We start from the raw sequence: 14105 nt of genomic DNA on the forward strand, positions 1-14105 counted from the left end.
GCCAACCAAGCAGAGTGCTCTTACAGTTAAATGAAGATAATGACAGGTAAGTCTCTAGATTTACCTGTCACAGCACTCTGATTGGATGGTGTGAAATCCAACCAGAGTGCTCTGTGTCATTTTACACAGCGTGGGAAAGTTCTTTGGAATTTTCCCATGCTGTGTAATTTGACTCATAACAACACTCTGGTTGCTATCAAACAATAACAGTAAGACCATAACAGTCCTCCATGGCTTGTCATCACTGAGATTAATAACAGTAAGACCATAACATTAGTCCATGGTTTGTCATCCCTGAGATTAATAACAGTAAGACCATAACAGTCCTGCATTGCTTGTCATCACTGCATTGCATTGCTTGTAATAACCATCCTCCATGTCTTGTCATCACTGAGATTAATAACAGGAAGACCATAACTAGGCATGTGCATGGGAAAGTTTTTCAGTTCGGTTCGGCATTCCGAAATTCGGGACTTCGGCACTTCGGAAATTCAGTAACTTCGGGACCTCGGCAATTCACCAAATTCGGCACTTCGGAATTTCTCAACTTCTCTTGCAGCCGCTTGGTAGATAACTCCCTAATTCCCACGGTATTAGGGAGTTATCTACCAAAAGGCTGAAAGACCTAAATTGGTCTTTCAGCCAAATTTACTAATACTAAGTAAAGATTACTTAGTATTAGTAAATTATGCCCCTACTCGCTATACCGCGAGTAGGGGCATCTCTAGTAAACAGTGAGCAGCCAGTGGCTGCTCACTGTTAAAAAAAAAAAAAAAAAAAGAAAAGGGTCCCCCTCCCGGCTTTTAAACTAAAGGGGGGGCCTATTGCCCCCACCCCTGAGCGGCGGGTGGGGGCCCTAAATTAGAATAAGGGGGGGACCTATTGCCCTCCCCCCCCTCCGGCCCCCACCCCTGAGCGGTTGGTTTGGGGCCCTAAATTAGAATGAGGGGGGGGGGGACCTAGTGTCTTCCCCCCTACCCCTGAGCGGTGGGTGGGGGCCCTAAATTAGAATGAGGGGGGCTACCTAATAGGTCCCCCCCCTCATTCTAATTTAGGGCCCTCACCCACCGCTCAGGGTTGGGGGCCGGGGGGAGGACAATAGGTCCTTTTTTTACAGTGAGCAGCCACAGGCTGCTCACTGTTTACTAGACATGCCCCTACTCGAGGTATAGCTAGTAGGGGCATAATTTACTAATACTAGGTAATCTTTACTTAGTATTAGTAAATTTGGCTGAAAGACCAATTTAGGTCTTTCAGCCTTTTAGTAGATTGCTCCCTGATACCGTGGGCATTAGGGAGTTATCTACCTATTCATTTCTGTCATTACATTGTAACTTACATTTTATATGAATGTGTGTTACTTGATTGTTGTAAGTGTTGCAAATGCTTACAGCTGAATCCTGGTTATGTTTGTATACTTTTTATTTAACCCTTTAAGACTTTTTTAAGCGGCTCTAAACGCCGCCGGGCGTAATTGTACGCCCTCCGTTTTTTTTTTAGTTACCCAGTCACCGGCGATCCCACGCCGGCAATCGCGGTTGGGGGACTCCCAGGGAGCCCCCCGCGGCACGTCCTTCCTTCTGGGAGCCCCCCGGCCATGTGAGAGTGAGGTCCTTGCGAGGACCTCACAATCACATGGCCGGGATAGCTGGCTCAGGCATTGCCAGCAAGGGGACTAATTGTAATGACAGTTAGTCCCCCTGCTGGCTGAAATCAAATAAAAAAAAAGTAAAATAAGTGTAAAAAAAAAAAGAAATATATATATATATATATATATATATATATATATATATATATATATATATATATATATATATATATATATATATATATATATATATATATATATATATTAATTTCAAATTACACGTAGACTGATACTGATTAAATATATATATAATTATTGTTTTATATATATATATAGTAAAAAAATCAAATAAAAAAAATAATTAAAAATAAATAATTAAAAAATATATAGATGTGTGTTATTTCGTTCTAACTGTATTGTGATATTAATATATATTTATATCAAAATACATGTAGAACGAAATAATATATATATCTATATACATAAATATATACGTATATTTCACTATATATATATATATATACCTATATATAAATATAAATAAAAATATACAAAAAATTATATATATATATATATATATATATATATATATATATATATATATATATATATATATATATATATATATATATATATATATATATAATATGCAGTATTTCCCAGCACACACACTCAACGTTTTATAAAGTGCCGGGTGCTCACAAAGCCATAGCCAAAAAATATAAAAAGTAATAAATGTAGGCTTGCACTCACGGTCTTGTAGGTGGATAAAATTTCCTGTTTATTTCAATTCGTTAAAACATGGTTGCTGCCATTATCGTCAACGTTTCAGCCACTCCTGTGGCTTTCATCAGGACCAATTCAGCATAAAAACATTTCATTTACAAGTTGCTTCTTATATACAGCTAACTAAACTTAAAAACAATGCTTACCACCTGTGTTCTCGAGTACCCGGCGTCTATCACGATCTTGTGCGCATGTGCGAGCACGTCAAACCGGAAATGACGCGCCCGCATCATCAATTCGCTGCCATGGTAACCCGAAACATAAACGGGCACCACGGCAACGGTATACTGCAGCACAGAGCCAGGGTATGCACAGAGTGGGGAAATTAACAACATAAAATCACACAATCAATACATATTTTATCTCTACCTGGAGCAACATACTTTTACTTAACACAATTATTCCCAAACATTATAAATCATATAGTCTAATGGGATGGACTTGTCAAACATGATGATCTACTGTTTTAAAGTATCATCATGGTACTCACTATTCATATGAATATTTATTATGCGCTCTATTTTACTTATTTACGCATATTTTAACATTTAAATCCATAAAGCAATAACTTCATTATACTAAACAAGTGTTGCCTAGATATAGCTAGGTGAAGTACCCTGTACTAAAAATTCCATATAGTGTGAAAAGTGCTCACATCTTCTCCCAACTAAATGCCTACCACTACTCCTCCATAGTATTTAAAGTGATACTCATGCATTTATATATACATTAAAGTGAAACAAATTGCATTTATATACATTAAAGTGATACTGATTGCATTTGTGTACATAAAAGTGCTCACCGTATTTAATAAAGTGAAACTCTGTGCTGTTAAAGGCAGACCTGTGTGATCTGTCGATCTTATTTAAAGTGATACTTGTTGCAATTATGTACATGAAAGTGTTACTTATTGCGTCTATATACATTAAAGTGCTCTTTATACTTAATGAAGTGAAACCTCACTCCCACCATGTCGTGGATCTTATTTAAAGTGGTACTTAATGCATTTATGTACATGAAAGTGTTACTTGTTGCGTTTATATACATTAAAGTGCTCTCTCTACTTAATAAAGTGAAACCACACTACCACCATATCATGGTGGCCACCAATATCTACCAATCCGCATCTTATATTAAAGTGATACTAATTGCTTTTATGTATATTAAAGTGATGTGTATTGCAGTCATATACACCAACATGTTCTCTATAGTAAAGTGAGACTACGTGTTTGTATGTGCCCAACCATGTGCCTGTATTCTATTGCCCTCAGAGAAAAAACATATATATATTAAAACATCGCTATACTCAAGAAGATATTAAGCTTCTACAGCCTTAATTCAAATAAATGGGGCATACGATAACTGCTCGTTTAAGCCCCTTGGTGCAACTGTGTCCAGTTCATGAATCCAGAAGGCTTCCTTGCGTATCAGCATATTACCCCTGTTGCCACCTCTTGTTGGTATAGGGACGTGGTCGATTGCCACGAATTTTAAGGTAATTAGGGCGTGTCCATTGTCCAAAAAATGCTTGGCCACCGGCTTGTCTGAACTTCCATCCCTATATGCCGTTCTGATATTGGACCTATGCCCCCTGATCCGCTCACAGAGTTGGGTTTCCGTCTTCCCAATATAGCACAGTCCACAGGGACATGATAGTTTATATATAATAAACGTAGACCTACAGGTAATAGTATATCTGATCTTGTATGTCTTAGTACTGTGAGGATGCGTGAATGTGCGTGCCGGTGCCATGTGGCCACATGTCACGCATCCCAAACAGCGCACACTTCCCCGTATCTGCACCTTCTGGGGTGTCATATAACTTTGTACCGGGTCTGTACGTATCAGAATGTCTTTCAGATTCCTATTCCTACGAAAACAAATTCTTGGCGGTTGTCTAAATTCCCTGGGTAAGGATTCCTCAAGTGCCAGCATGTTCCAATTCCTTTTAACGATATTGGATAATTTCTGCGCCTTATTGTGGAATGTGATGGGGAAGACCAGTCTCGGTTCTTCTATGGGGTCCTGTGGCTTGGTCGCTCTCTCTTGTGCTTTTTCCAATGCCCAATCTAGGACTCTCCCATCATATCCACGTTCCAAGAATTTACCTCTCATTTGTACCAGTTGTTTTTGTCTGGCTTCGTCTGTCGAATTATTCCTTATAACCCTAAGAAATTGTGCTTGCGGAATGGAATTTTTCAAGTTTCTGGGGTGTGCGCTGGTGTAATGTAGGATTGTATTACGATCCGTAGGTTTAGAATATAAACTAAATTCGACTTGTTGATTTACTATAGAGAGTTCTACGTCTAAAAAATGGACTTTCTCCTTGCTAATGTCCGCCGTCATCCTAACAGGTGTGGGTAGCGTGTTGATTGATTCCACCATCTGTTGAGCTTGCTGGACTGTCCCCCTCCACAGGATCAGCACATCATCGATAAAACGGAAATATTTGATGATATAGTGTTGATATGGTTTCAATATATGTTCCTCTTCAAATTTATACATGTATGTATTAGCATACATGGGCGCCATAGGCGCGCCCATCGAGGTTCCCGAGACTTGCATAAACCACTGTTGCTCAAATCTGAAGTAGTTATTCTTCAGTACCATTTCCAGTATCCCTAATGTGTACTCAACTGGTGGACCTTTGTAAAGTGATGAAGTGCTTAGGACCTGTCTCATAGCCTCTATACCATCATCATGAGGGATGATGGTATAGAGGCTACTCACATCCATAGTGATTAGAACCGGATCAAGTGTATCGATCTGCAGATGTCGCAGAGATTCCAAAAGTGACGGGGTATCCTTCACACACGTGTGTAGATTCACTACTGTCTCCTTGAATTGTGCATCCAGCCACTTGCCTAGAGGTTCAAGCACTCCCCCAACTGCCGATACTATCGGTCTTCCCGGTGGTGCGGTTAGATCCTTATGAATTTTGGGTATCGTATACATGACTGGAGTCCTTGGTGATTTTTGTATGAGATAGGCATACAGCCTTAAGTCTATATAATTAGCTCTTAATCCCATATCCAATATCTCTTCTATTTTGACTTGTATCCTAGTGGTGGGATCCCCCTCCAGTTCTTTATATGTATTTCTGTCTCTCAGTTGTTTTTTAATTTCATTGGCATATTTGTCATAGTCCATTACGACTATACCGCCGCCTTTGTCGGCTGGACGTATAACTATGGATGCGTCCCGTGCAAGATTTCTTGTGAGTGTGTGTTGCTTTTTGCTGAAATTACTATATGGCAGTTGAGGTTGTTGTAGGAGCTTCGCAGATTCCGCCTGTACTGTTGATAGAAAAGTTTTAATGTTAGCTTGATGGCACTGTGGATCAAAATTAGATTTTGGTCTAAATTTCATTGTCACATCTTCTGGGTTGGATTGTTGTAGACATAAATTGTTAAAGTGGTTTTTTAGCCGCATCGTTCTTCCAAACTTAAAAAGCTCCACATTCCAGGAAAACAGATTAGGAGTTGTCCCAGGAACAAAGGTTAAACCTAATTGGAGGATTTCAATTTCTTCCTTCACAAGTGTTCTCTGGGATAAATTGAATACCGGTACTATCGTCTCAGTGGAGGTCTTCCACGGACAATGAATTTTCCCCTTGTTGCCTCTCCTTGTTCTGCGCCGTTTGCGCCTCTGCCCCTGCTTCTCGTTGTTGTTCCTGATGGTGTGGTCTCTAAAAAATTCCCACTTTCAACGTGTGTCTCTGTGTCTGAAGCAGACTCTCCAGAGGTGACATCCATGGTGTATACTTTTGGTCGTACAATTTTCTTACGGAATCTCCTCGGTTTCTGTTGGTTCGATCCACTTAGCCATTTGTAAACCCGATGCTCCGTATAATCTTGTTGTACATAATCAAACTTTTGTCTCTTGAATCTGATCAGGTCATTTTTGTACTTGAGCATTTCCTCCCTTAGTTTGTCCAACATTTTAATACCATCTGGGGTGGCTAGTAGGATCGCATGTTCAGTCTCAATCTCCACAATTTTTCGTGAAACTATTTCCATTTCTGCCCTCACATCTTGAATTATAATTAGCATCAGGTCTAATGACGCTTTATTGAGCACACCAATCCAGTCTCGACAAACCTTTGCCTTTAATCTCCCTATAGTAGGTACATTCATAATACGGAAGCCCCTAGGGATTCTTTTTACTTTATAATAGTCAGACAGAAATAGTCCATGCAAGTCCAAATCAATACGTTTACGTTGCAATCTCAACAGTTGAAAGTATACATCTTTAGTTGTTATATTGCAAGGAAATTCATTACTGGATTGTACCCAAAGTATGGCCTCAGCTTCTTCTTGGGTAAAATGCAGGGTTTCTGCTGTCTCAGCATAACCCCCTGCTTGTAGCATAAAATCATCTGTATGATCCATGTTGAACAAAAGAGTTCCTTATTGGTTTTAAATCAACCTGTTAGCTCTGCTCCAAATTTAGCAGTTTAGGTGATATATCATTAGTTGGTGCTTGGGTTTAGGAATTGGCTATTAATAGACTTCCTTGGTATATTATATGCAGTATTTCCCAGCACACACACTCAACGTTTTATAAAGTGCCGGGTGCTCACAAAGCCATAGCCAAAAAATATAAAAAGTAATAAATGTAGGCTTGCACTCACGGTCTTGTAGGTGGATAAAATTTCCTGTTTATTTCAATTCGTTAAAACATGGTTGCTGCCATTATCGTCAACGTTTCAGCCACTCCTGTGGCTTTCATCAGGACCAATTCAGCATAAAAACATTTCATTTACAAGTTGCTTCTTATATACAGCTAACTAAACTTAAAAACAATGCTTACCACCTGTGTTCTCGAGTACCCGGCGTCTATCACGATCTTGTGCGCATGTGCGAGCACGTCAAACCGGAAATGACGCGCCCGCATCATCAATTCGCTGCCATGGTAACCCGAAACATAAACGGGCACCACGGCAACGGTATACTGCAGCACAGAGCCAGGGTATGCACAGAGTGGGGAAATTAACAACATAAAATCACACAATCAATACATATTTTATCTCTACCTGGAGCAACATACTTTTACTTAACACAATTATTCCCAAACATTATAAATCATATAGTCTAATGGGATGGACTTGTCAAACATGATGATCTACTGTTTTAAAGTATCATCATGGTACTCACTATTCATATGAATATTTATTATGCGCTCTATTTTACTTATTTACGCATATTTTAACATTTAAATCCATAAAGCAATAACTTCATTATACTAAACAAGTGTTGCCTAGATATAGCTAGGTGAAGTACCCTGTACTAAAAATTCCATATAGTGTGAAAAGTGCTCACATCTTCTCCCAACTAAATGCCTACCACTACTCCTCCATAGTATTTAAAGTGATACTCATGCATTTATATATACATTAAAGTAGAGAGAGCACTTTAATGTATATAAACGCAACAAGTAACACTTTCATGTACATAAATGCATTAAGTACCACTTTAAATAAGATCCACGACATGGTGGGAGTGAGGTTTCACTTCATTAAGTATAAAGAGCACTTTAATGTATATAGACGCAATAAGTAACACTTTCATGTACATAATTGCAACAAGTATCACTTTAAATAAGATCGACAGATCACACAGGTCTGCCTTTAACAGCACAGAGTTTCACTTTATTAAATACGGTGAGCACTTTTATGTACACAAATGCAATCAGTATCACTTTAATGTATATAAATGCAATTTGTTTCACTTTAATGTATATATAAATGCATGAGTATCACTTTAAATACTATGGAGGAGTAGTGGTAGGCATTTAGTTGGGAGAAGATGTGAGCACTTTTCACACTATATGGAATTTTTAGTACAGGGTACTTCACCTAGCTATATCTAGGCAACACTTGTTTAGTATAATGAAGTTATTGCTTTATGGATTTAAATGTTAAAATATGCGTAAATAAGTAAAATAGAGCGCATAATAAATATTCATATGAATAGTGAGTACCATGATGATACTTTAAAACAGTAGATCATCATGTTTGACAAGTCCATCCCATTAGACTATATGATTTATAATGTTTGGGAATAATTGTGTTAAGTAAAAGTATGTTGCTCCAGGTAGAGATAAAATATGTATTGATTGTGTGATTTTATGTTGTTAATTTCCCCACTCTGTGCATACCCTGGCTCTGTGCTGCAGTATACCGTTGCCGTGGTGCCCGTTTATGTTTCGGGTTACCATGGCAGCGAATTGATGATGCGGGCGCGTCATTTCCGGTTTGACGTGCTCGCACATGCGCACAAGATCGTGATAGACGCCGGGTACTCGAGAACACAGGTGGTAAGCATTGTTTTTAAGTTTAGTTAGCTGTATATAAGAAGCAACTTGTAAATGAAATGTTTTTATGCTGAATTGGTCCTGATGAAAGCCACAGGAGTGGCTGAAACGTTGACGATAATGGCAGCAACCATGTTTTAACGAATTGAAATAAACAGGAAATTTTATCCACCTACAAGACCGTGAGTGCAAGCCTACATTTATTACTTTTTATATATATATATATATATATATATATATATATATATATATATATATATATATATCTATATCTCCCTCTCTCAAAATTCTACTGTGAATACTGAAAAGGACAGGTCTCCTATATGGCACTGTAGCTTCACGAAATAGACAAAAGACTGATAAGACACTATGTGTGTATCTGTATACTCAACCCCAAGAGAAATCTGGGAGAGCAACACCTACCCACCAGAGTCTTATGTACCGCAAAGAGACTCCAGGGGTCTCAAGAGGGGCTTAACCCCAAATAGAAAATGCCAAAAAAGAAGAAAAAATGCAGAGGGTCTTCGGATATAAAACAATCCTTAGACCGTCTGCATTGCCTGGAAATAATATTTAGCAATAGAGGAATATAGACCAGAAAAAATATTATTATAATATAACATTGGTATATAATAAATACAAATATTCCTCATGCCATCTGCAAGAAAGGATGTGTATGAGATATAATCTTGAAAGAAATATATATAGTATATAAACCAGTCCTATATAACAGCTTTATTAAAAATTATTATATACTAAATAGGAGTGGATCAATTATAATATATACTCCAATACTTAACATCTTATATGCAGTGTCACACAAAAAGTCCTGTATAGAGATCAGGCCCGGACTGGCCATCGGGCATACCGGGCAAATGCCCGGTGGGCCGCGATGGCCATGGGGCCGAGGCCGGCAGGGGAGATCACAGGATCTCCCCTGCCATCCCGTGCAGGGCCAGAGCTTCCCGAGCGCCGGCCCCGCTGTGTGCTTCCATGGGCCGGTGGGGAGATCAAAGGTCTCCCTCACCGGCCCAGAGACACTGTTAAAGGCGGCCGCCCAGGGCTGAGGAGTGAGGGAAGCAGGAGAGAGGACCGGCGGAGCTCTATCCAGCAGCTCCGCCGGGTCCTCTCGCGAGGTCTGAGCGTTGCCGCGGTTAGCGCGGCAACGCTCAGATCTCGAGAGAGTGAACTCTAGCCTGCAGGTTAGAGTTCACTCTCACCACTGGACCACCAGGGAAGGAAGCTGCAGAAAGAATCCCCCCTCCCAGGCATAATGTAAGAAGGGAGGGGGGATATTAAGCAACTGCCCCACCTCCATTAGGACCACCAGGGAAGGAAGCATGCCTGCTCAATGGCACCACGGCACCCCCCCTCCCCCCTCCCAGGCTAAAGGTAAGAAGGGAGGGGAGGGGGGGGATATCACTTTTTTTTTTATTTATTTTTTATTAACAAAAAAAATATTTACATTTAAATAAAAAATCACACCAACAGCCCCCTCACACACACATCACCCCCTCACACACACATCACCCCCTCACACACACATCACCCCCTCACACACACATCACCCTCAGACACACACATCACCCTCAGACACACACATCACCCTCAGACACACACATCACCCTCAGACACACACATCACCCTCAGACACACACATCACCCATCACCCCCAGACACACACAGCAGCCCCAGACACACACAGCACCCTCAGACACACACACACACACATATATATACAAAATACAGAATCCAGCGCACTCGCTTATTAACTAAACAGTGATTTCAAATCTTAGAGATTGTAATAGTTTTATTTAAAAACACCTCACCTAGGCAAAAAATGATGGGTTTAGTTTCATTATATGATCATACATTGCATAAGCCTGCCAACTACGTCAAAGTACCCCATATTCGGCAGGTCCTATCCTACTAGCAGCCTAATGCTTGCTCTTATGAGATTAATCCACTTACTTGGGAAATACTTCCTTACTGGGACTCTCTGCAGTATTCCCCAAGTATTTCCCAAGTAAGTGGATTTAATCTCATAAGAGCAAGCATTAGGCTGCTAGTAGGATAGAACCTGCCGAATATGGGGTACTTTGACGTAGTTGGCAGGCTTATGCAATGTATGATCATATAATGTAACTAAACCCCCATCATTTTTTGCCTAGGTGAGGTGTTTTTAAATAAAACTATTACAATCTCTAAGATTTGAAATCACTGTTTAGTTAATAAGCGAGTGCGCTGGATTCTGTATTTTGTATATTTTGGCCCCAGCAGCACCCTATAATGTATGCATGTTCAGGTGAGTGCAGCCCTTTTGGTTTCTTTTATATATTTGGGAGTCCCAGGCCAACTCCTTGGTTTTGCACCCCTCCCTGCCACAGGTGTCTCATTCCAGGATCCTATTTAGCCTTGACTTGCAGAGAGTCCCAGTAAGGAAGCATTTCCCAAGTAAGTGGATTAATCTCATAAGAGCAAGCATTAGGTTGCTAGAGTAGGACCTGCCAAGAATGGGGTACTTTGATGCAGTTGGCAGGCTTATGCAATGTATGATCATATAATGTAACCAAACCCCCATTATTTGTTACCTAGGTGAGGTGTTTTTAAATAGTACTATGTAGGATTTGAAATCACTGTTTAGTTAATAAGCGAGTGCACTGGTTTGTGTATTTTGGTCCCAGTAGCACCCTGTAATAAATCCGTGAATAAATGCATGTTTAGGTGAGTGCAGCCCTCCTGACCTTGTTTATAATTATAGGGGTCTAGGCCAACCCCTGGGTTTTGCACCCCTCCCTGCCACAGGTGTCTCATTCCAGGATCCTATTTAGCCTTGACTTGCAGAGAGTCCCAGTAAGGAAGCATTTCCCAAGTAAGTGGATTAATCTCATAAGAGCAAGCATTAGGCTGCTAGAGTAGGACCTGCCAAGAATGGGGTACTTTGATGCAGTTGGCAGGCTTATGCAATGTATGATCATATAATGTAACCAAACCCCCATTATTTGTTACCTAGGTGAGGTGTTTTTAAATAGTACTATGTAGGATTTGAAATCACTGTTTAGTTAATAAGCGAGTGCACTGGTTTGTGTATTTTATTATATATATATATATATATATATATATATATATATATATATATACACACACACTGCACCACTACACACATTACGCTCCAGATACACGCTAGATCCCTTACCCTATATGCACTCTTAATCCTCTATACACACACTCTCCTATACACACTCTGGGTCCTTTACACACTCGATCTCCTACACACACACACTGCACCACCTACACACACTACATTCCTTGTCAGCAAACACATACAACATTCTCTAAACACACACTCTCTACAACCCCTACACACACTATGTCACCTATACACACACACACTACAGCCCGTATGCACACACTCGCTACATCCCCTATAACACTATGCCCCCTATACACACACTCTCTACAGCCCATAGCTACACATATTACACCACAAACACAAATGAAATTGACCTATTTACACAATACCACACCACACTCTACCCACATGCAATCCCACAAGCAGGCTCCAAACACATGCACCATACACTTTCCTGGCCCTTTTGTCCTCTGGTATCCCACTTGTGGAGACACCAGAGACAATTTAAAAGCAAACACAGCGCAAGCATGTTATTAAATTTGCTTGCGCTGCGCAGAACAAATACAGGGCCTTTTTCTAATGCTAGAGCTCTTCAGCGGGGCTCTGCGCATTGAACTAACATGCTCACTTTGAGAGGGGGCGTGCTTGTCATTAGTGATGACAAAACACACCCTCTCTGGCCCCGCCCCCTTCTTAGGGGGCAGCTCTGATTGAAAAATGCCCGGGCCTAATTTTTTTCCCAGTCCGGCCCTGATAGAGATTATATAAATATAATAGTAGTGGTGTCAGCTGTAAGGCTATGCATACATGGAGAAAAAAATCTACATACATGAATGCATCTTAAGATAAATACCTCTCACCGCAAGGCACCTTCCATGTATACAATAAGTTAAAGACAGGATATTGCTCCTTAAAGGGAGCCTCAGGAAGAGAAGAGAAATTATTGAGATCAAAAGGTCAGTCTAAAATAGGCTGACAGTATAATTATAAAGCCTCTCTCCCTGGTAAACTTACTAGACAGGCATAGGAATACAGAGAAAAAATAAAAATAAAATAGATTAAGTTACAAATAATAAGTGAAAGTCATGGTGCTAGGGTGACCATTCAGTGCCCAATGCTCATGTAAGATAAATGTGAACGCGTTGCAAAAAATGCTGTTGTCATTAAGTGAAAGACAAGCTTCTGAAGCTCTGTCCTTAAAGGGTTAAGGGGTTAAACTTGTATACAGTGTAACAGTCTTCTTCTTCCACTGGGTAAGTATATTAGTACTTAGGCGATACTGTGCTTTGGAAATTTGGCTCTTTGACACTTCGGCACTGCGGAACTTTGACACTTCCGCAACTTCAGCACTTTGACACTTCAGAACTTACACACTTCGGAAATTCGGTAATTCCAGAACCTCAACAATTCGGACATTCGGAAGCACCCGAATGTCCGAATTGCCCGAAATTCGTCCGAATTCATATTCGGACCGAAACGAATTGCACATGTCTAACCATAACAGTCCTCCATGGTTTCTCCTCACTGTGATTAATAACAATAAGACCATAACAGTCCTCCATGGTTTCTCATCACTGAGATTAATTGTCAGAGAGATCATGTAGGTTTAGGGTCAATCTACTAAATAAACAGAAAGTGACACATTAGTTGGTCATTGACTAGCCTAGTGAAAAGTCTCAAAACCCTTAGTAAACTGCCCAAGTTGTCTACAATTAGTGTGAATCATTTCTACATATAAGGTAACAGGAGGAACCCCATCTGTCCTCTAATAAACACTATTTAGAATGTGTGGTGCCAGTTAACGTACAATATCCCGGATTTTAACCATAATCCAACATTAATATGTGAGCTATCCGTGCAATGCCAGGCTTGGGACGATAAATTGTGTCAGAGCCATCTCAGTGGCCAGTTATATAAATCATGGCACCCCTGGCCTGGCTCACACAATGCCATGTGACATGTATAGCAAAGAACAAAAGAGAGCGATTATGGGAGTGCGGTGTCAGATAAGCGCTCGCTTTCATTTCCCATAAAGGGGTGCACTCAACCCTCAGCTTTATAGAGAATCGAAAGTGACAGTTGGAAAGCTGGGCTCCGGTGGGGGCGTGGTTTACAGAATACCCGATGAGCCAATGTCTGTCGCCGCACTCCTCGGCCAATCAGAACGCGGAGCCACTGTCCGATTTGACGTCACTAATTCCGAGAGTCAAATGAGGGGCAAAAAAAGGAATTACAAAAAAAAAAAAAACACAGCGCGAGCGTCGCTCATTGAAACCTCCTGGA

This window comes from Pelobates fuscus, chromosome 3 (genome assembly GCF_036172605.1).
Source record: "Pelobates fuscus isolate aPelFus1 chromosome 3, aPelFus1.pri, whole genome shotgun sequence".
Taxonomy (NCBI): Eukaryota; Metazoa; Chordata; class Amphibia; order Anura; family Pelobatidae; genus Pelobates; species Pelobates fuscus.